Source organism: Sphaeramia orbicularis, chromosome 12 (genome assembly GCF_902148855.1).
Source record: "Sphaeramia orbicularis chromosome 12, fSphaOr1.1, whole genome shotgun sequence".
Lineage (NCBI taxonomy): Eukaryota > Metazoa > Chordata > Actinopteri > Kurtiformes > Apogonidae > Sphaeramia > Sphaeramia orbicularis.
This window is the reverse complement of record NC_043968.1, coordinates 64,039,650-64,061,070: the sequence shown is the minus strand read 5'-3', so window position 1 is coordinate 64,061,070 and position 21,421 is coordinate 64,039,650. Positions and strand designations below refer to the sequence as shown.

Below are 21,421 nucleotides of genomic sequence, written 5' to 3'. Positions count from 1 at the left end.
GTGCCGCGGCACCGGTGGCACCCAGTTGTGGCACCACGGTGCCATGGCACCTGACACCGAGCAGTGGCACTGCGGTGCAGTGGCACCCGGCACCGAGCCCTGGTACCGCGGTGCTACGGCACCTGGCACTGAGCCGTAGTACTGCAGTGCCACGGCACCTAGCGTTGGCCCCGAGGTGCCGCGGCACCTTGGTCGTGCCATGGCACCTGGCATCATTAAATGTTCTATTTTCTTCAGATATTTTTCTTTTCTTAGATTTCTCCATACTTACCCCTACCTGGGGTTGAAAGTCTCGATAAATGTATGGCGTTTTGGTGGGCTGTCGGAGAGTGTGACGCATATTTGGAGCGACGAAAAATAATACTACATATATATATACATATATATATATATATATATATATATATATATATATATATATATATATATATATATATATATATAATTTCATTTTAACATTTCGAGATCACAATAATCTTACAATTTACAACTACAATTAAACAAACGAACAAACACAAATAAAATACTTTGTTCAGATATTGTGCAGTTTTGGTGTCGCAGGGCATTCCATTCATGCCGGCTGCCGGCTGACACGTCAAGTACTGTCAAACGTCTCTGAAGAAGGCGAATGCTGATCACCGAAATTGCACAAGGTCTGAAGAAAGAAGTTAAAAACTTTGACTTAATAAGAAGACATGATACACGTTTTTGAGACAAATAACATACACTTCAATCGGACACTTATAATTTATTTTCCCAAGCCACGCAGAGCCGCAACATAAGGATGAAAGAGCCACATACGGCTCTGGAGCCGCGGGTTGCCGACCCCTGAGCTAAAGGGTTAGGAATGTGTTCATCGTAGTTTGACAAACTAGGGGCCCTTGGCATCTTGCTTAGGGCCCTGGCTCCACTAATTTATTTTCTCACTGTTTTTTTTACCTCCCATGTTAACACATTGTGAGTCAGACTTTTAAGTTTTACCTGTGATATATGCAAAAACGTAATGCGTTTATGATGCCCTCTTCATGTGGGAAACTGTTCAAGTGGAACTTTTTGCTAGATACACCACAATAAAAGGCTGGACAATGAGTAAAATGTGAATTAAAATACTAACAATAACAACACGGAATGCAATGATTTGCAGATAAACCCACTGTGAATAAAATCATTAGCCTCATACGATAATTGCCCATGTCATACATTATATGGACAAAAGTACTGGGACACATTGAATTCAGGTGTTTCTTTTCTAACAGTAATGACAATTGTAAATATACTATTATACATACAGGGTGGGGAAGCAAAATTTACAATGAACATTTAGTTGTTTTTTCTCCGCAGGCACTCCGTCAATTGTTTTGAAACCAAACATATATTGATGTCATAATCATACCTAACACTATTATCCATACCTTTTCAGAAACTTTTGCCCATATGAGTAATCAGGAAAGCAAACGTCAAAGAGTGTGTGATTTGCTGAATGCACTCATTACACCAAAGGAGATTTCAAGAATAGTTGAAGTGTCCATAAAGACTGTTTATAATGTAAAGAAGAGAATGACTATGAGCAAAACTATTACGAGAAAGTCTGGAAGATACTATTAAAGAAGAATGGGAGAAGTTGTCACCTGAATATTTGAGGAACACTTGCGCAAGTTTCATGAAGCGTGTGAAGGCAGTTATTGAGAAAGAAGGAGGACACATAGAATAAAAACATTTTCTATTATGTAAATTTTCTTGACTTTCAATAAACTAATTGGTCATACACTGTCTTTCAATCCCTGCCTCAAAATATTGTAAATTTTGCTTCCCCACCCTGTAAACAGAAGACAAAATGAATGTCTTTAGCCTTAGTAATGACAGTTGTCATAAAATAGTTATATATTGTGATAAGAATATTGATTATTATTATTAATGTTTATATCTCAAATCAGCATGGATCTTACAGCTGTAGCCATAATGTGTCAGAATATTTTTGTCTATATAGTTTATAAACATCAACATTTCCTTAAAGTTTAATAGGAGTTTTTTCTTCCTAAGTGAGATGTGAAGAAAGTAGATAGTTAGTTATGGTAGAAAATTATTTTTTACAGTCAGAGCATGAAAATATTTTAGAAATTTAGAGATAGAACATTTAAAATCATAGTCACGGATTAAAAAAATGTAAATGTTGAGAGAAAGTAAGTAAAAACCATCTCTGTGGCATTTTGGAAGCAAAGGTAACAATTTAAACAAAACTAACTAATAAAATGCAATGATATTTATCACAATATAAAACTGTATTATGTCATTTGTCATTATTGTTCTCTATCCCAGACCCCAGTTAGAAAAGAAATGCATACACACATATATAGTGCAGGATTTAGAGGCTAATGAAATATGGGTTAAGATTTTTTTTTTTCCCTTAAAATATGTCATTTTACACATTTTATATGTTTTCTATGCTCTTCTGTGGATTAAATATGGGTTCATGAAATTTGCAGTTCATAGCATTCTGATTTTATTTTCATTTCACACAGCATCCCCAATTCTTTGACACTGGGGTTGTTGGATTTCTCCTCAATGATTAAAAATTGTGCAGTTTGAATTAACTTGGCAGTTATTTCATTCAATAGTTACTCTCTTTTACAACTCTGTAAATATGCTAAATCACAAATACTTCAACTGGCATGAAGAGTCATTCTAGAATTAGAGAACAATTTAGGCATCAAAAGTTTTGAAGAATGTACCTTTTATTGTCTAATTTTCATGTATTTAAGAAAACTCTGTAATAAACCATCATAATTTGGTTTGTCCAACTTAAGCATCAAAGGTACTCTTTTTACGAGATGTTTTATTTTTTGTTGTGCAGCGCTGTTAATGCTAGTTAGTTACATTAATAAATTAAGAAAACTTTGAATTAATTGGTTGTATTCTAATAATGTGACAAACAGGGTTGTGTTTGTCTGTGACATGCTCCGTCAAGACTGAAAAGATTGTAAATACTTGGAAAATAGAGAAGAGGACGTATGTTTGGTCTACTGATGATGTTAACATATGGCTTGATGATGTTGTTTCCTCTGTGTTATGTTACTCACAGTTTTTCATGAAGGAGGGATAAGAGAAAAAGGTCAATTTAGGGGGTGCTTATCTATTGAGTATTTTTGAATAACATTTTGTAACACATTTTCATACAACTATATTTGCATTTTGTCTCAGGACAAGTATAATTTACACAAGTGCATGTGTTAGTACTGCATTTTGTGTATGGATTATTTGACATTTTATGGGTGGGACTCTAAATAATCCCCAAATGTTAAAATCTTCTATATTTAAAGTTTCTGTATGAAGACATACTGTTGAGTCGGGAGGTTTTCATCAGGACCTCGAAGCCTTTTGACAAAAACAAAACACTATTTGTCTATTTCTTTTATCGTCATTAGAGACTTTTGAACAGGCAAAGCCAGGACAACTCTGTGACCCTGTTGGGGTCCTAAACCATGCGGGTGACATGACAGACACCTGTTTGAATGTGAACATAGTTTGGTTCGGAACAGCAGACAGTGAATTGTTTACTTACATCCACGCGCACTGGTAACATTCCCCCCGGCTGGATGTTGTGTTCCTGGTGTTCGTGGACTCACCTGTCCGGGTCTGACAGTAAACTCCCACACACGCTCAAACCCCACACCTGTCCACGCCCACGGAGCAGCTTCACACTGGAGAACAAGCTCCACGCGCCCACGGTGACGGCACAGTCCCAACAGGTAACCGTCATAAATGTGGTAAAACCATTATTGGCCTTTATTATCCTTGTGAAAGGAAGCATATTTTTTATCCAGTTTATGTAATGAAAAACACAACCCTTTGGGATCTGAGCTCTATTTTAAAAAATATTTTAGTCTATATTGTTTATAAACATTAATATTTCCTTAACAATTTAAACAAAACTAACCAATGATATTTATCCCAGTATAAAACTATATTATGACATTTGTCATTAGACCCTTGTTAGAAAAGAACACCTGAATTCATTGTCCCAATACTTTTGTCCATATAACGTTAGATAAGATATGACTTTATTGATCCCATCATGGGATCCCATCGTGTGTAGAATAGACAGTCAGAAAGCATACAAGAGTGAAACGTGAAATATAAAGAAAGAAAGAAAAAACCTTGCTATTTATATAAATATTTGTATAAATTTAGATTAAAATATTATTTACATATGTACAATATAGTTGCACATGGGGTGATATGGGGGGGTTAATTGGCAACTGTTATATATTCATATTTTAATATGGTTAAGAATGTTGCTGAATTTACTTTTATATACCACATAAAAATGATAACCATACCCATTTTTGCTATCTTTTAGAGCAAAGAGTGAAAACTAAGGAGGTGAGTGAAATTTCTGAAGGCTTTAATCAGGAAAAAAGCATAAACCTTTATCTGTCTTGCTATTTTAGTTGAAAATCCACAAACCAATTATTGTTCACTTAAATACAACAAATATTAATTCACCTGTGGAGTATTTGAGTTAGAGATGTAATGTACCTGTACGGACTCTAGGGGGCGGCAGAAGCACACAAAACACAGGTCTCTAAAGGACACGCTTTCGCAGTTGTAATAATGTTGACAGTGTTAGTAGTGATATGTCAAGTAAACTCATTATATGTCAGGGAACATAATTTATATAATTATTTAAACATTATCAGTATTCATATTGATTCCTGTAGAGAACATCATTGATGAAACTATGCTTTTCATCCTCTCTTTGCATGTGATTTATACACTCTTGCTGTTCTTTTCTATGTTGTCTTAATCATGTTCACCTATTCAATAAGAATTATTTTTATATTTTTCTAAGGCGTTAGTGTCTCTGTCTGATTCATTTGGGGCATCATATCCTGAATTTAGAAAATAGATTTCATAATAGTATGGTCACCTTGGGTTACTTTTTTAATATATTTTTTTAAATGGCCTTCTGGCAAAATGGAGAGATACCACAAAAGACAAAAACAGATGTTAGGTTTCTACATTTGTCACATTTTCCCCTCTTTCTGCAAATGGACAAGCACGCTTTCACCTCAGACGGCAGCTCAGCAGCAGCGCCCTACAAATGACAAATAAATAAAATGTTCATGTTAATTTTCTCCACTGAATTATTCATTTTTGTTTACAGTCAGTGAGTGAAACTTCTGTTTTGTGCACAGAGCAGGAGACTACTTAGTAAAATTACATCCCATTAAAACCAATACAGTTAAAAAGTGAAAGAGTAAGAGTTTCTTAAAAAGTCAGGCATTAAGAAAAAAATGACAATATCTAGAGAAATGACTGATATGTGACAGTCTTTTTTACAATGTCTTTTTTTTGTGTGTGTTGTACAGCTGTTTTCGAGCTACAGGATTAGCTCAAATACTGTTGATGCTATAACCTCCTTTTGTCTTTGTTAGAGTATGTGTGTGTGTGTTTATGCATCTGTGCATGTGTGTAAAGTGTGTTTTTGCCTTCTAGAGTGAGTACTCTTTCTAAGTGACCAGCTTGCGCTCCATTACGAGAGCATCATTAAGCTGTTGTTGTCGATGCTCGCCCCTTTCCTTATGGTTTGGCCTTGGATCTCATGAGTTCCCAAGAGCTCTATTACAGCACAGAGCAGTAAGCATTTCCCAAACAAATTAATACCATATCCTGTGTGTACCTAAACTTTCTGGAAGTGTAATATAGACTGGTAATGGTGGCAGTCATTTTTATCTCTTGTGGCTGAAGAACGGATTTGAGTTTATGTTTATGTTTCTGAATGGCTTAGACCCAGGCACGTTAATTCCTGTGACTGTGGCGTCTCCTTTATGGGTTAGATATCGATTGGACGTGCTGTAACCACGCCATCTCATACAGCAGCTGCAAATGTAAAACGCTTTCCAATAAGTATGAGAGTAATTCAGGTTGGTAAATTACAGTCAGTAGCATATGTACTTCAAGATTGAGCTTACGCCAGCCTGTTAGTCTATTGTGTATTATAGATTTCATATTAGATTGGCTGGTTTAAGTCTCTAAGCCTCAACTCTGGAGAATAAAATGGTTCTCTTGATGTCATGCAGCGTACTAAGAATATATTATCTTACAATAATTATGAACTTTTATCTGTTTCTCTATTACAGAAAAAGACAGCTACCAAAATGCGGTATGTTTGCAAATAAAGTCTACAAACAAACTGATCATGCATGTATTTGTAAGTCATATAGTTGTTCAATATTAATGAATACATTTCAAGAGATATATTTATGTTCTTAATCTAATATTTTAGATAATGTGGGGGTTATGTATCTTACATTTATAAAGGTGAAAGCTGTTTTCATTATTGATTAATCTACTGATGATTTCATTAAATTTACTCATTAAATTCTCATCAACAGTCTAAAACAAATAGCTCTAAAGTAAAATGGCAAAAAGCAACAATTACTAACAAGAGACATTTTATTGAGAGTAGTGTTTGTCTCTGTAGCGATCCAAAAATAAATGAATAAATAAAAATGTAAAAATTACATTTAACGCTCAATAATTGTTAACATTTGTTCTGCTCTGATAAATATTAGAATCATAGCCCAGTTAGAACAAAGTACATCATGAAACTGTGTAAGTTGGCATAAACTGGTCCCATCAAGCCGGAATGAAAGGGTTTTCATTTTTAAATTTATAATGAAGCTGCTTAATATTATCATCTCCCACTGTTTGGAATAATTACGCTCTCTCTGTGTTTGTTTGTCCTTTGTTAAGACATTATGTGATGTAATATGTTTTCAGGAGGGACAGAAACAACAATACAACACTGATCTGAGGCTGATAGAGCTATTTATCTGGGCCCTTAAAGGATATAAGGATTGTTGAAAGGCTTGAGATAAGACATTCAAGAAAGTGATTGAAAACATGAAGACAGATGTCTTTTTTATGTCTGACAAACTGGATACTTCACAGCGGTTACAATCATTTTATATGTGTTGAAAATGCCATTGCTACTTGTATTGACATGTTCTTTACTCAGTCGGTTGGTGACCTCATAAAAACAGGAACACGACTCGATTTGGGAACATGTAAGTGTCTATGTGAACAGTTGGGTTTGATGATATCAGTCGGGTTGAACGGTTGTTGTTGATGGAACCGCTTCTTCTGTGTGCAATTGTTGATTCCTGGTGACATGCCGGTGTATGTCCTGACATAAGACCTGATGGCTGACCCCAGACTGTCATCTATCATTAATATGACTTTTGTTCTGACGTTGTGTTTGTGCAGTCTGACGTACAGGGGTAAAGTTCCTCCCAGGATTCCTTACATTTCACCTACCTGACCCTCCATCCTAAACCTTAGACATTCTGCATGATGTTTGTGCGTGTGTTTGTGTGTGAAATGGTCCTGCCGGGGGAATAGTTGATCTGCCTGTACTTTTTGTATGTGTGTATGTGTGTGTTTGTTTTGGGCCCATAGGACTGAAGAGGAGTAATCATGTATAAGTTATGTCAGCTAATTAAGACTGGGCCCTAACCTATGGCTGACCCCAAGCTTATAACAATACAGAAGCTAAAGGCCTTTGTACTTGTGTACCTGCGGCCTCTTGGCCACACTAGAGTGTTGGATGTCCTGTGTGTGTGTGTGCATGTGTGTGTGTTCTGGCTGGCTGGTAGTGCAGCGCTACCTTGATCTGGTAACTGGAGCACAAGGAGAGAAGAAATGAGAGAGCAAAGAGAAAAGGACAGCGAGAGAGTGAAGCAGAAAAGAGAAGGGGTGAAAGAAACAAAGTACTTCTTCAGTGAAAGAAAGTAAGAGAGAGGCAGAGGCCGGGCCCATGTAATTAGGCCTAAATGAGTTTTCCACTGAGCCAGTGGGTCGTGGCGATGCTGCACTGGGACAAAGATAGAGTGGAGGTCAGGGAGTCATGGAGTCAGGGAGATAGGGCAGGTGGTGGTCACATGAGGACATGCATCTGTAGGCCCACCTGGACCACGGACCCCAGTGGACACGTCACTGCAGTTTTATTACTATTGTCATTTCACACTTGTCCAAAGAAAGTTATTTATAATAGAAAAATCCATCATCAAGCTTTGTTACATATTTCCTGCCCCAGAAAGCAGAGACATGGTCTTAGAGTGTACCTGTACTGGTTATGCTTACAACATTAATTGTGCTTTGTGTATTACATGCAAATTCAGTAAAAAAAAAAAAAAAAAAAAAAAAAAATCACCATAAATGCACCACATTGGACCTTTTTAAATACCTGAATTACACGCAGTGGTCAAACCTATGGGGACCAGCCGTTGCCGGCTAGAAGTGACACACTCACATTGATTCTGAATGATCAGTGTGAGTAAACAGGCAGCAGTCAGTGAGCAAGACTGAGTGGAAAGCTCATGTTCAATAAGCAAACTATGGCTAGCAATTTTGAGGAAATCGGTGATCTGATAATGTGTCATCTTAGACTGCTGTCTGCTGCAAGGGGTCTAGGGTGGTCCAGAATTTTTTTTTTAACATTCTCTGGATTAGAACCCTGCATTTGGTTCCATATCTGGCCAAATTACTTGGGTCCAAATTTTATGCAAATTAATTAATATTTAGAGGTTGCAGAAGACACGAGAAGATTGCTCTATATACTATAACATAACTAGCCAAATGAATAAGGCATATTAGAATAATTTGTAATTTTTTTCTCAAAATCAAACTGCAACTCGCATAAAAGTGTTACTTAGAAAGTCCAGCAACCACTGTTGCTTTATTGAAATTACAAAAATGTTCCTGTGTTCTTTGACAACTTGGAGCAAGCACTGTTTCTGATCTTCATTTTTTGTTAGGGTACAGTTGAAGTCTTGAATAAGCTTCACCCCTCTTTCAGCAACATCATTGACAACTTTTCTGGAATGCACAATTTTAGCAACCTTCTGGAAGTCTTCATCATCAGCCCAGTCTTCTGGAGGAATTCTTAAGAATGTTTGTGGCAGATCCAAAGTTTCAAAGAAACGCATGGTGCTGGTGGTGACAAAATCACTGATCTGCTTCCCTTCATAATCTGCTTGATTAAGGGCATCACAACGCTTTAGTGGAACCTCTGAACCTTCATTTTCCATAATGTTGTAAACCATCAGCTGCTTCTGCTCTTGTGTCACACTGGAGTCGAAGAATGCCAGGCCAACCAATTCTTCACTCAAGTACCAAAGATGTCGGCGGCCTTACTTAATACATATATTGCTAGATGAAGCACTAAAACCTTGGTTTTGATAGTAGTGCTGCTTCTCTTAGCAGGTCAGCTCGGCTATGCTGAAAATGCAAAATTAGTCAATTTCCAGGAAACTTCCAGCAACTTGTGAAACCTCTAAAACATCTCCTTTTTCTTCCAGATTTTTTCCTAAATCATCTTTTGAATACCAAAACCTAATGCAGGGTTCTAATTGAGGTTATCTGAAACTTTATTTTTTACCATGATTGTTGGACCACCCTAAAGGGGTCAGTGACCAGTCTCAGTCTCAGATCAAAAGTTTACTTACCCTGGACATTTTGGCCTGATAACATACACACAAGCTGACACACATGGGTTTAAAAGGCTATTAAAGGTAACCATCCTCACCTGTGATCCGTTTGCTTGTAATCGATATGTGTATGTATAAAAAGTCAGTGAGTTTCTGAGCTCCTGACAGACCCCTGCATGTTCCTTTCAGTGCTGCACTGACGTTTCTGAATCCCGAGTCATGGGGAAAGCAAAAGAATTATCAAAGGATTTGTGGGAGAAGGTCATTGAACTGTATAAAGCAGTAAAATTATATAAAAAGATATCCAAGGAGTTGAGAATGCCAATCAGCAGTCTTCAAACTCTAATAAAGAAGTGGAAAATAAGCGATTCTGTTGAAACCAAGCCACGGTCAGGTAGACCAACAAAGATTTTAGCCACAACTGCCAGGAAAATTGTTCAAAGTGCAAAGAAAAACCCACAAATAACTTCAGCTGACATATAGGAGTCTCTAAAAAAATGCAGTGTGGCTGTTTCAAGATGCACAATAAGGAGGCGCTTCAATAAAAATGGGCTGCGTGGTCAAGTTGCCAGAAGAAAGCCTTTACTATGCCAGTGCCACAAAGCAGCCTGCTTACAATATGCCAAACAGCACAGAGACAAGCCTCAAAACTTTTGGAACTAATTTATTTGGAGTGAGGAGACCAAAATTGAACTTGGTGGCCGGAACCATAAACACTACATTTGGACAGGAGTCAACAAGGCCTATGATGAAAGGTACACCATTCCTACTGTGAAACATGGAGGTGGATCACTGATATTTTGGGAATGTGTAAGCTACAAAGGAACAGGGAACGTTGTCAAAATTGATGGTAAAATGAATGCAGCATGTTATGAGAAAATACTGGAGGAAAACTTGCACTTATCAGGCCGGAAGCTGCGCATGGGATGGTCTTGGATGTTCCAACATGACAATGACCCAAAATGCAAAGTGAAGTTGACCTGTCACACCGCCTGACCTCAGTATCATTGAGCCACTTTGGCGAGATCTCAAATGTGCAGTTTATGCAAGACAGCCCAAGAACTTAAAGGAACGGGAGGTTTTTTGGCAAGAAGAATGGGCAGCTTTACCATCTGAGAAAATAAAGTGCCTCATCCACAACTACCACAAGACTTAAAGCTGTCATTGATGTTAAAAGGGCCAATACACAGTGTTAAGAACTAGGGTATATGAACTTTTGATCAGGGTCATTTGAATAGTTTCTGTTATCATTATGATTTAAAAAAAGCAAACACATTTGTTTGATAATAAATGGCTTCACTCAACCACCAACCATGCGTGAAAGAAAAGTTTTTGTATTATCATTCATATTCTCTGAAAAATGGCTAAAGCGAACACAAATTCCACCTGGGTATGTAAACTTATGAGCACAACTATACTAGGGCTGGGCAAGTTAATGCGTTATTACCGCGTTAACGCATTCATTAAATAACGCCGACAATTTTTTTTTATCTAACATTAATGTCGTTTTGTTATAACTCATATTATTCTGCCACTGCTTGTGTGCGTGTAGCGATTAGCTCAGCAGATAGACAACAGGTTTCCCAAGAAAAGCCGGGCACTGAAAACTTCTCTCCAAATCTTTTACTTGAGACTCACTGTAAAACTGCAACATACATACAAAATATGTCTCAGTTATGTTTATTGCCTTAGTACATTTACATGGCATTATACATTTAAATGAATGGGAAAAGGATCACTTGCGCGATGCTAACTTGAATGGGAAAATCCATAGACACGCTAACGATTAGCATTTACAGATTAATTTAAGATTTACAACGTCTTTTTATCCAGGAACAAAGGTTCACATTAGAGATATTTTATACTATTCATTCTTACAACAACTGAACATAAAATACTCATAGGCAAACGTTTTTTGGGCCATACAAACAGTGTGAAAGAAATGTGTCTGTTAGTTCCTTCTTATGTCCGAACTGGCTTCGGTAACACCGAAAGGACAAAACATACGTTAGTGCAACTTTTTCCAACCAGTAGAGGGCCCCTTTTCCTTTCTTTTAACAACTGAACATCACATATTATTGGGCTTATTAGTATTAGTACTTATTAGTGGGTTTAAGGCTCCTGTCAGTCACTCACAACTGGAAATAAACTGGTGGGGACATAACCATGGAGAAAAGTACTGGACATTTTCATTTTAAATGTCTTCAGATGGTGGGGTTGAGAAGGACAAAGTTGTTTGTAAGCACTGCAATGTGGAATTATTTTTTTTATCACCGGAGTACTTCAAGTCTGAAATATCACTCAAAGGCAATACACGCTGTTGATGCCGGCAAACCCCCCACCATATAATTATGTGATTAATCATGATTAATTGCAGAAATCCATGCGATTAATTGCGATTAAAAAATTAATCACTGCCCAGCACTAATGTGTGTATATATATATATATATATATATATATATATATATATATATATATATATATATATATATATATATATATGTATATATATATAAAATTATCTGTCATTTCAAATTTTAATGTTTTAATGATATTGAAACATATTTAGTAGTATTTAATGTTCAAATACATCTCAATGATGCAGCAGCTGTAGTTGCTGCTGGCTGATAAACCAACATGATATCATGATTCACAAAAATATACATGCCACTTTTAATTGTCACATTATCTGTATGCATCGTAAGCTTTCCGTGTGCATGTTCACGTTGTGTCAGATACCACGCACTGAGGGTTGGGGTTATGTGAGCCGGAGATCTTGGCGGAAATTGACATGCCATCAAATGGCGTTGAAGAAAACATGAAAGGAAGAAAATGTGTACGTATAGCACCCCAAATGCCATAAGAACTGGTGTATTACTTGCTTGTCCTTCATCCTTCACCACATCAGTCCTGGCAAGACTTGACTGTCTTGACATTTTGCGGTAGCAAAGTAGCATATAATTTTGGAGAAGTCAGCTAAACGAGACCAGACTTGACAATGACTGATTAATGTGCACACTTATCAACCAACTGGACAGGGTGTCTACTACAGGTGAACTAACTGCGAGTCATCTAAAAGAAGTAATGGTGTTGTATTCAGCGTAGTTGTATTCAGTGTGGTGCTATAGGGTTATACACAGGTAGGATACTGTTATGGACTGTTTGATGCCTTGTTAAAGAGAAAGACAGACCAGCGATCCTGTGACCAGGTTCTGTTTACAGTGATGTGTGAAAACTTTCTTCGGTAGATTACCTTCAGTATTTTAACAACTAAGGTCGAGCCATCCATCAATATGATAATATGAAATAAACCACATAACTTTTAATAACACAACAATATTTCAGCACAGTTATGTGTATTTCTTTAATTATCATATTGACAACATGTTGTCTAATACATATTGTACAAACTGCAGTTGTATTTGTGACTTAATAGAGTCTTTTAATATGTGTGCATATATATGTATATATATATATATATATATATATATATATATATATATACATATATATATATATATATATATATATATATATATATATATACACTGAAACCATTTCGGTATACACCTGTTCGGTTCGGTACACAGCTGTACCGAAACGGCACAGTATGATTAGAAAAAGAAAAAGGAACGAAAGGCGTCGCTCGATGCGGAACTTTAAATCCGCACAAGTTCCACACGGACATATGGAACTAGCGCACAATGACTCGAAAAATGAAATAGCTGCTTCCATAAGTTTAAAAAACAACAACAAATATGATGTGACCCTGAAGGGAAGAGACTGAAGACCCTCCGCCATCCTTACAGTCCAATTTGGATCAGTACGGGTTCAGGTGGAAGACAATAACAAGGAAAGACACGATGACAAGACAGACGTTGTTTGGCCCCTATGAACTACGGTAGTTCTAAAACACTGACACTAGTTCTCTGTCTCTTTCTCTCTCTCCCTCTCTCTCTCTCTCTCTCTCTCACTCTCTCACTCTCTCACACACTCTCACACACACTCTCGCTCGCTCTCTCACGGTTCGGTTCGGTACGTGAACCGTTACAGGCCTAATATATATATATATCTCCCTTGTACATTTATTATTGTTGTTGAATTATCTTGATACCAGTGTTGATCACATGCTGTGCTTCTCTGTCTTCATTCCAAAAGCTGCCTAAATGCTAAAAGCGACCCTGTGCTAACAAAAGTGTGGCTGAGGTCACTGTTAAAGCTATTTAGAAAACCATATCTTAAGAACCATTCAGATTTATGGTCCCAGATGACTGAATCGTAAATGGTCATTCTACTGACCAATCAGAACAGTGACCCTGGCATTTTTTTTTTTTTGAGGGGGGTGGGTTGTTGCTTTATGGTGCCTAGTTTGAGATCAGTTAGCCACAAATCAATCCCGGAAGTGGATTTAGAGCTTGAATACATTTTTTTTTCTTATTGGTCATCTGTGAGTTCTACAGTAAACCTAAAAACATTTCAGCAAACCACAGCCCATTAGGATGAACCAATGCAAAGTGTGTTTGTGGTCACAGTGACATAATGTCACCTGGTCGTGACCTGCACTCTGGATGGGTTCAAAAGGTCAGAGGATAACGGCCGTGGTCGTAAAGGAGGTTGGGGGAACTGTCTCACATGACGGTCCCAACAGTACATTTGTACTGTACACTATATAGACAAAAGTATTAGGACACATTGAATTCAAGTGTTACTTTTCTAATGGGGGTCTGGGCTACAAAACAGTCATGACAAATGTCATAATATAGTTTTATATTGGGATAAATATCATTGCATTGATTAGTTTTGTTTAAATTGTTATCTTTCCTTCCAAAATGCCTCAGAGATGGTTTTTCCTAGGGATGCACCGATACTGAGTGCATGTACTTCTACTCATACTCATAAGAGTGCTCTGATACAACCACAACAATACCAGTTTACGGCAGCGTGTCTTTCACAGATAAGCAGTGGAGGAGTAATGTCAGCAGTGTGGAGGTTTTTCAAAATAAATGACAGTGACAAAAGTAATGCTGACTGCAAGTTACGTTAAAGAGACAGACAGATACAGATGGAGTGTTCTGTCTGTCCTGTGTGTACATTCCATGCATAATTCTGTCTGTTTTCTGGGTGCTAGTGGATGCGTACCCAGAGCCATATAAAGATCATCATATTGTCTTACATATAAGGCTCTGTGCGTACCCAGATAGAGAGGCAGTACCACCGGGAACTGTGAAGGTAGCGGAACTTTTCAAAGCACGACTGTGAGTTAGTGAAAAACTACTGACATATTTATGACAACTACCGTCATCTATATCAACATTAGTATCCACATTAGTATTACCTCCTCCATTGTCGCCATGTCCATGTTGCAATTATTATTGAAATTCTTCTTCTAAAAAAAACTTTACTCATCTTCATGGTATTTGGCAAGTAGGTTAATTAAGAGTGGCGCCCTCTGATGGATGGATTGAGAAACGCTCATTCCAATGCATTAAATGTCAGTAGCACCACTTTGTTACAGTCAGACTAATGAAAATAAAGCACATTTTCAAAAGTAACTAAGAACTCTAAAGGTATTATTAAGTACTCATATTGGTACTCAGTATTGGCAAGTACTCAAATGTAAGTACTTGTACTTGTTCTCAGTCTGGAAGAAAGTGGTATCGGTGCATCCCCAGTTTTTACTTAATTTCTCCCAACACTGATATTTTTTTCCATCCATGATTATGATTTTAAATGTTCTACCCCTAAATTTGTAAAATATTTTTTGTACTCTAACTGTAAAGTAATAATTTTCTACTGCAACTAACCATCTACTTTCTTCACATCTCACTTAGGAGGAAAAATCTCCCATTAAACTTTAAGGAAATTTTGGTGTTTTTATCTCAAGTTAGCATGAACAGGACATCTTTCAGCTGTAGCCATTATGTGTCCCAGTATTTTCATCCATATAGTTAATAAACATCCATATTTCCTTAACAATTGAAACAAATCAAACAAATGCAATGATATTTATCCCAATATAAAACTATATTATGACATTATTTATGATTGTTTTGCTGCCCAGATTCCTGTTAGAAAAGAAACACCTGAATTCAGTGTGTCCCAATACTTTTATCCATATAGTGTAAGATAAGATATAACTTTGTTGATCCCATCATGGGGAAATTTCACTGTTAAGAGCAGCAAAATTATAATAATTAAAAAAAAGCCCTAAACAAATCAGATTCTATATCTGTCTATGCCTTTTGCTCCACTAATTTATCAGTTCTGAAGTTATTTTTCACCATGTGAGAAAATGGACGTCTGGTGTCAGAGTAGTATCAAACTAAGCTGGAACCAGTTTCTGTCATTGTAATAAAGACAGACACAGACTGAAGCTGGGTTTCCATTTCAGTTTCCAGCAAAATAAAAGTGATTTTTCAGCAATTTCGACTAAGTACAATTGCTGCTTGTAGATGTTTCCATTAAAGAGTGTTTGGCTTCTGATGCGTGATTCTAGTAAAGTCCTGTCTCACGACATGTTGTAATTCTCGTAAAATACTGTATATTTCTCGCAGGATGCTCGTTTAAGGAGGATGGATACAGTGAGTTTCATGCAAAATCTCCCCACTGTTGGTTGCATCTGCTGCTATTGCAGTGACTGTCTTAAACAAAAGAAGGGAATGTATAATAATAATAATAATAATACATCGGTTTGATATAGCGCTTTTCTAAGTACTCAAAGACACTTTGATAATTCCCTATTTATGGCAGTTGCCATGCATAATGGATTTCTGGGAGAGAATTGTACATCAGGATTTCACCAACGAGTTGTGAATCCAGAATTTCCAAATAATCTGGGCAGTGTTTAATGAACTGTGTGATGGTATTGAACCTCTTGTGACACCAGACTTGTCATGCCCACAAAAGTGAGGGGCTATTGCCCTGTACAAACTAGCAGCAACTTCTGAGTACAGGGTAGTGGGTGAGAAGTTTGGCTTGAGCAAAACCACTGTGCACAGATATGTGAAAATGAGCAAAATGTGTTTCCATTACACTTTTGCGCTACACTTCTATATCAAAACGTCATAAAAACCACCTCATGAGAGCGTAAAAACTTTTTCGTGATCTTTAACAGTTTCTGCAACATTTTGATGTTTACGTTACCAGTTTTCTATTTAGCAATTTATGTTTTGGGCATTTCTGAGGGTAATGGAAACCCAGATGTAGGCAGAGTATCTGTTGGAGTCATCACTTATTTGATTATTTGATCTCTGGACATAATGCTAACATCTTCTCAAAGATGACAGTTAATCCTACTGGGTTTGTTTGGTGCCATTGAGGAGCTGCTCAGTTCTTTGTAAAACTAAACACTGGATTCTGATAAATGCTAATTAGTTATTTTTATTCCTATTTATACACGTCATTAATCACCTATCACTATGTGCAATGTGTGATTGCATACTGAGTCGCAGTTACACTTTGTTTATCAAGAATGTATCACTTTGTCACGACCATTTCACAAGAAGAGGTAAAAAAACAGTATTTGATTCCAACTTTATGGGCCACAGTGTATGTAAATGATCATTCAAATAGAATCATAAATTGCCCTTTTTTTCCTGATGTAAGATCATATAGGGCACAACTGAAAAGAGTAGGACTTCATCTCTCTATTGTCAAAGGGTACTAACCAAAAAAAGTGATAGGGATGCACCGATACCACTTATTTCCAGACCGAGTATGAGTACGAGTACTTACATTTGAGTACTTGCCGATACCGAGTACCGATACAAGTACTTAATAATCCCATTCCAGTTCTTAGTTCCTTTTGTAAATGTGCTTTATTGTCATTGTCATTACTCTGACTGTAACAGGGTACTGCCTCTGGCATTTATTGTGTTGGAATGAGCGTTTCTCAATTAATCCACCAGGGGGTGCCGCTCTTAATTAACCATACTGGACAAATACCATGAAGAAGAGTAAAGTTTTTTGAGAAGAAGAAAGTCAGTAATAACAAACATGGAGACGACAGAGGTAACACTAATGTGATACTAATGTTGCAGCATTTTCGCTGGTAAGGTTTAAAAGCGAAGCTTCAGCAGGTAGAGAAAAGATAAATGAGTGATAAGTTTTGTTCACTTCCGCTGGCGGCAATCTGCACGAACTCCTTACCCCATAGTATTATTAAGTATGACAGAAACCGGCCCAGCCCTGGGTAGTTGTCGTAAATATGTCAGTAGTTTTTCTCTAACTCATGCAGTCGCTCTTTGAACAGATCCTCTACCTCCATGGTTCCCGCTGGTATTCTCCGTCTGGGTACGCATCCATGAGCACCTGGAAAACGGATGGAATGTACACAGAGGATGGACAGAATGCTACGTCCGTATCTGTCTGTGTCTTTAATGTTACTTGCAGTCAGCGTTACTTTTATCACGTCATTTATTTTAAAAAATGTCCACACTCTTCACACTCCCCACACATTATTCCACCGCCGCGTACCTGCTGCACTTAACTGTGAATGTCACACGGCTGTAAGTGGTATTGGTGCATTTGTATCAGATTACTTGTACAAGTACGAATATGAGTACACACACTGAGTATCAGAGCCGATGCCCGATACTGGTATCGGATCGGTGCATCCCTAAAAAGTGATGTAGAAAAATGTTTGCTTGATATAACCTGATGATTGTAAATCTGACTACTTCATTATCATCTTTCATTATCCATCCATCTTCTGCTTATCTAGGTCTTTCTTTCTTTCTTTCTTTCTTTCTTTTCTTTCTTTCTTTCTTTCTTTCTTTCTTCCTTCCTTCCTTCCTTCCTTCCTTCCTTCCTTTCCTGAATTCATGGTAAGGATAATCCATAACTGTTGATTGCGTTCTTTTAGAAATAAAAATGCTCAAATGTGAAACTAGTTGGACCCCAACAATGAAACAGGGGTTTCCAACTTTTAATCATAACACACACATATATAATACTGTAAAAGTGGAAGGCCAACCACTGAACATGAAACAGTAACAGTAAACCGTGTACTTGTGTGCGCTCTGACGTCTTGTCTTAATCTTCTAAGGAATGAGATGCCGTATCATGCACTTGCATTCACACACACACACACACACACACACACATATTCACACCTTCCCTTTCTTATCACACACACCTCTACCTCCCTATTATCTTCCCCCTCCCTCCTCCTACATGCGCTACATGGCAGGGTGTGTGCGGGGTTATGAAAACAGTTAGGCTTAATAATTGATGTTCTGCATTTCAATCAATTTCGCCACAGTGTTAGGCTAATTAAGGTTAGCTCCATCCTCCCAGGGGCTGTGTGTGTGCGTCTGTGTGTATGGAAACAGTGTGAGTATGTGAGAGATGGTATATGTGTGTGTTTGGTTGCTCCTGAGGGCTCCACGCTCCATTTTATATCTGAGAATACATGGGAATTCTCTATTTCAGGAACAAGAGATGAGAGATAGTCTCTCTCCCTCTCTCTCTCTTTTTCCCTCGCTCTCCTCTTCCTCTCTTTCTCCCCAGGCAGGATCCTAAATGCAATTAACACAGCCGCTTTACTGCCTGCTAATTATTAACACACACCCCTCACACACGCACATACACACACACACACACACACACACACACAAACCCTCACGCACACACACACACACCCTCACACACACATACACACACACACACACACACACACACACACACACCCTCACACACATACACACACACACAAAGCAGAAATTATTATTTTATGCTGGACTAATTTAAAGTTCATTGACGATTGTTTTAATTAATTAAATAAGAAAAGTACACACTTTAAAAAACGTCAGGCTGCCAGGCGGGCACTGCAGGCGTTTGCATATGAAGGTAATAATTATCCCGTGTGTGCGTGCGTGCGTGCATGTGTGTTAACTCACCTACAACACTAACAGCTTTGTGTGCATCGTTCTTTCAGCCACACAACCTCAAGGTGTGTGTAGCTGTGTGTCTGGGTGTGTTTTAATGAGTCTTTAAACCCTCTCTGCCAGTATTTAACATTAACAGGAATAACTAAAGAGTCCAATTAAGAAGCAGCACTGCTTTATGTGCAACAAAATATTTTCTGCCCTAACATAGTCATGACTGGGCCATTCTTAATACAATAGGGTGTGACTTAGAATAGCTGTTGTAGGTCAGTTTAATTAGTGTTTTGGCTGTAAAATTATTAATTTGGTTTATTTTGCCTGACAAGTGGCTGTGTGAGATGTTGCAGCATTACTTTTTTGGGGAATTCACCGTCCTGAATGTGGATAGTTTCAGAAATTTCCAACTGCTGCTGTCATCACTGCTGCCAGTTTAGCAATTTTTTATGTTTAATGCCTATATACCTTTTTTGTACCTGCATTTCAACAATCTTTTTCTCTGAAACTACTGGTCACATTCATTTCAAGTTTTTTTATGTAGTTTCCTTAGGACAATGTCCACAAAGTTTGTTCACAGTTTTGACAAATTTAGAAGTTGGAATTTTTTATGAATTTTTGAAATATCAAAAAGATGCCTTTACTTATAATGTGTCATATTTTGATGGTTATAACATGGAAATGATTACAGATACCCATATTACTATTGAGCATTGATAGGAAGTCATATATGGGCATTCCTTTGGGTCCATGACCTTTGACCTTGAGTGACCTTGAAGTGTCAAACTCAAGGTCACCAATGTCTGCATTCCAATAATCATCTTCTCTGAAACTACTGGGAAGATTAATTGCATTTAGTCCTATTTTTCTATTTTGTCTGTCATCTGTTCATGTTGTCCATGAAGTCTGCGCAAAACTTCACATACTGTCATGCGTCAGTTTTGAGGTACAGTCAGTGTTTGACCATTTAAAAACAGGAAGTACCACCTATCGGATAAAAATCATGTGATTGACCTGCAATTTACCTGAAAGATGGTGAAAGGATGTTGAAAAGTGTCTAGCCATCCAACCATCTGCCATAATTTTGTTTTCACAGCATAAATGGAAAACCAGCAAATATTTTCCCTCTAAACTTACTACATTTTATTAGTTATGTGTTGAAGTCGTTCCTTTTGCTGGACTGCCTGCTGTTCATTGTTCAAGTTTAATTATTAAGTTCTTATACAGAGGCTGGTTCTGTCCTATGAGATTAATTTTAAGCAAACAAACTGATCAGAAAGGCGAAGGCTTGTACATCAGTTAGTCTGATGAAATCTACCTGAAGAAACAAATCATCTGTGGGGAAAAATGTATGTAAGTTTTTGACTAACACCGGAGGGTCAGGTTTATCATTTCCAGAAGTATTGTAAAGGTACAAAAAGTCAGGTGTGATGGATTGCGTACAAACCAATAAGGTGTCAGAATGGTACATGTTTATACTTCTCATCCAGCCACAATCAAATTCAGTCAATCCAGATGGCATAATTTATCTGGATATATATATTTTTTTATTTGAACGATGACAAGCCGGAACGAAAACAAGCTGAAATTAAATAGGAGTAACAAGGCTATTTTTAAAATGTAAGGAGTAGAAAGTACAGATAATTGTGTGAAAATGTAAGGAGTAGAAATAAAAAGTCAGCTAAAAAATAATTACTTCAGTAAAGTATAGATAACCAAAATGTCTACTTAAGGTGAGACACGGCAGGCAAAAACATCGACTTTTCATGCAGTAGTCAATTTTGAGATTTTGGGCTAGTCTCCTCCTTCAATGTGTCCATCCATCCATTTTCTTCCGCTTATCCAGGGCTGGGTTGTGGGGGCAACAGTTTAAGCAGGGATGCTTCGACTTCTTCCTCTCCCCGACTTTCCTCTTCACAGCATAAATGGAAAGCCAGCAAATATTTTCCCTCTAAACTTACTACATTTTATCAGTTATGTGTTGAAGCCATTCCTTTTGCTGGACTGCCTGCTGTTCATTGTTCAAGTTTAATTATTAAGTTCTTATA

General features: G+C 37.4%; 1 long non-coding RNA gene across 1 annotated transcript; it reads left to right on the top strand.

The window, feature by feature from the left end:
• The first annotated feature begins 1,510 nt into the window (after positions 1-1,510).
• On the top strand, positions 1,511-20,956 carry LOC115429416 (uncharacterized). Its single transcript, XR_003936780.1, has 3 exons — positions 1,511-1,521; positions 5,438-5,440; positions 20,772-20,956. It is a non-coding gene; the product is annotated as an uncharacterized LOC115429416 (long non-coding RNA).
• Positions 20,957-21,421: the final 465 nt, after the last annotated feature.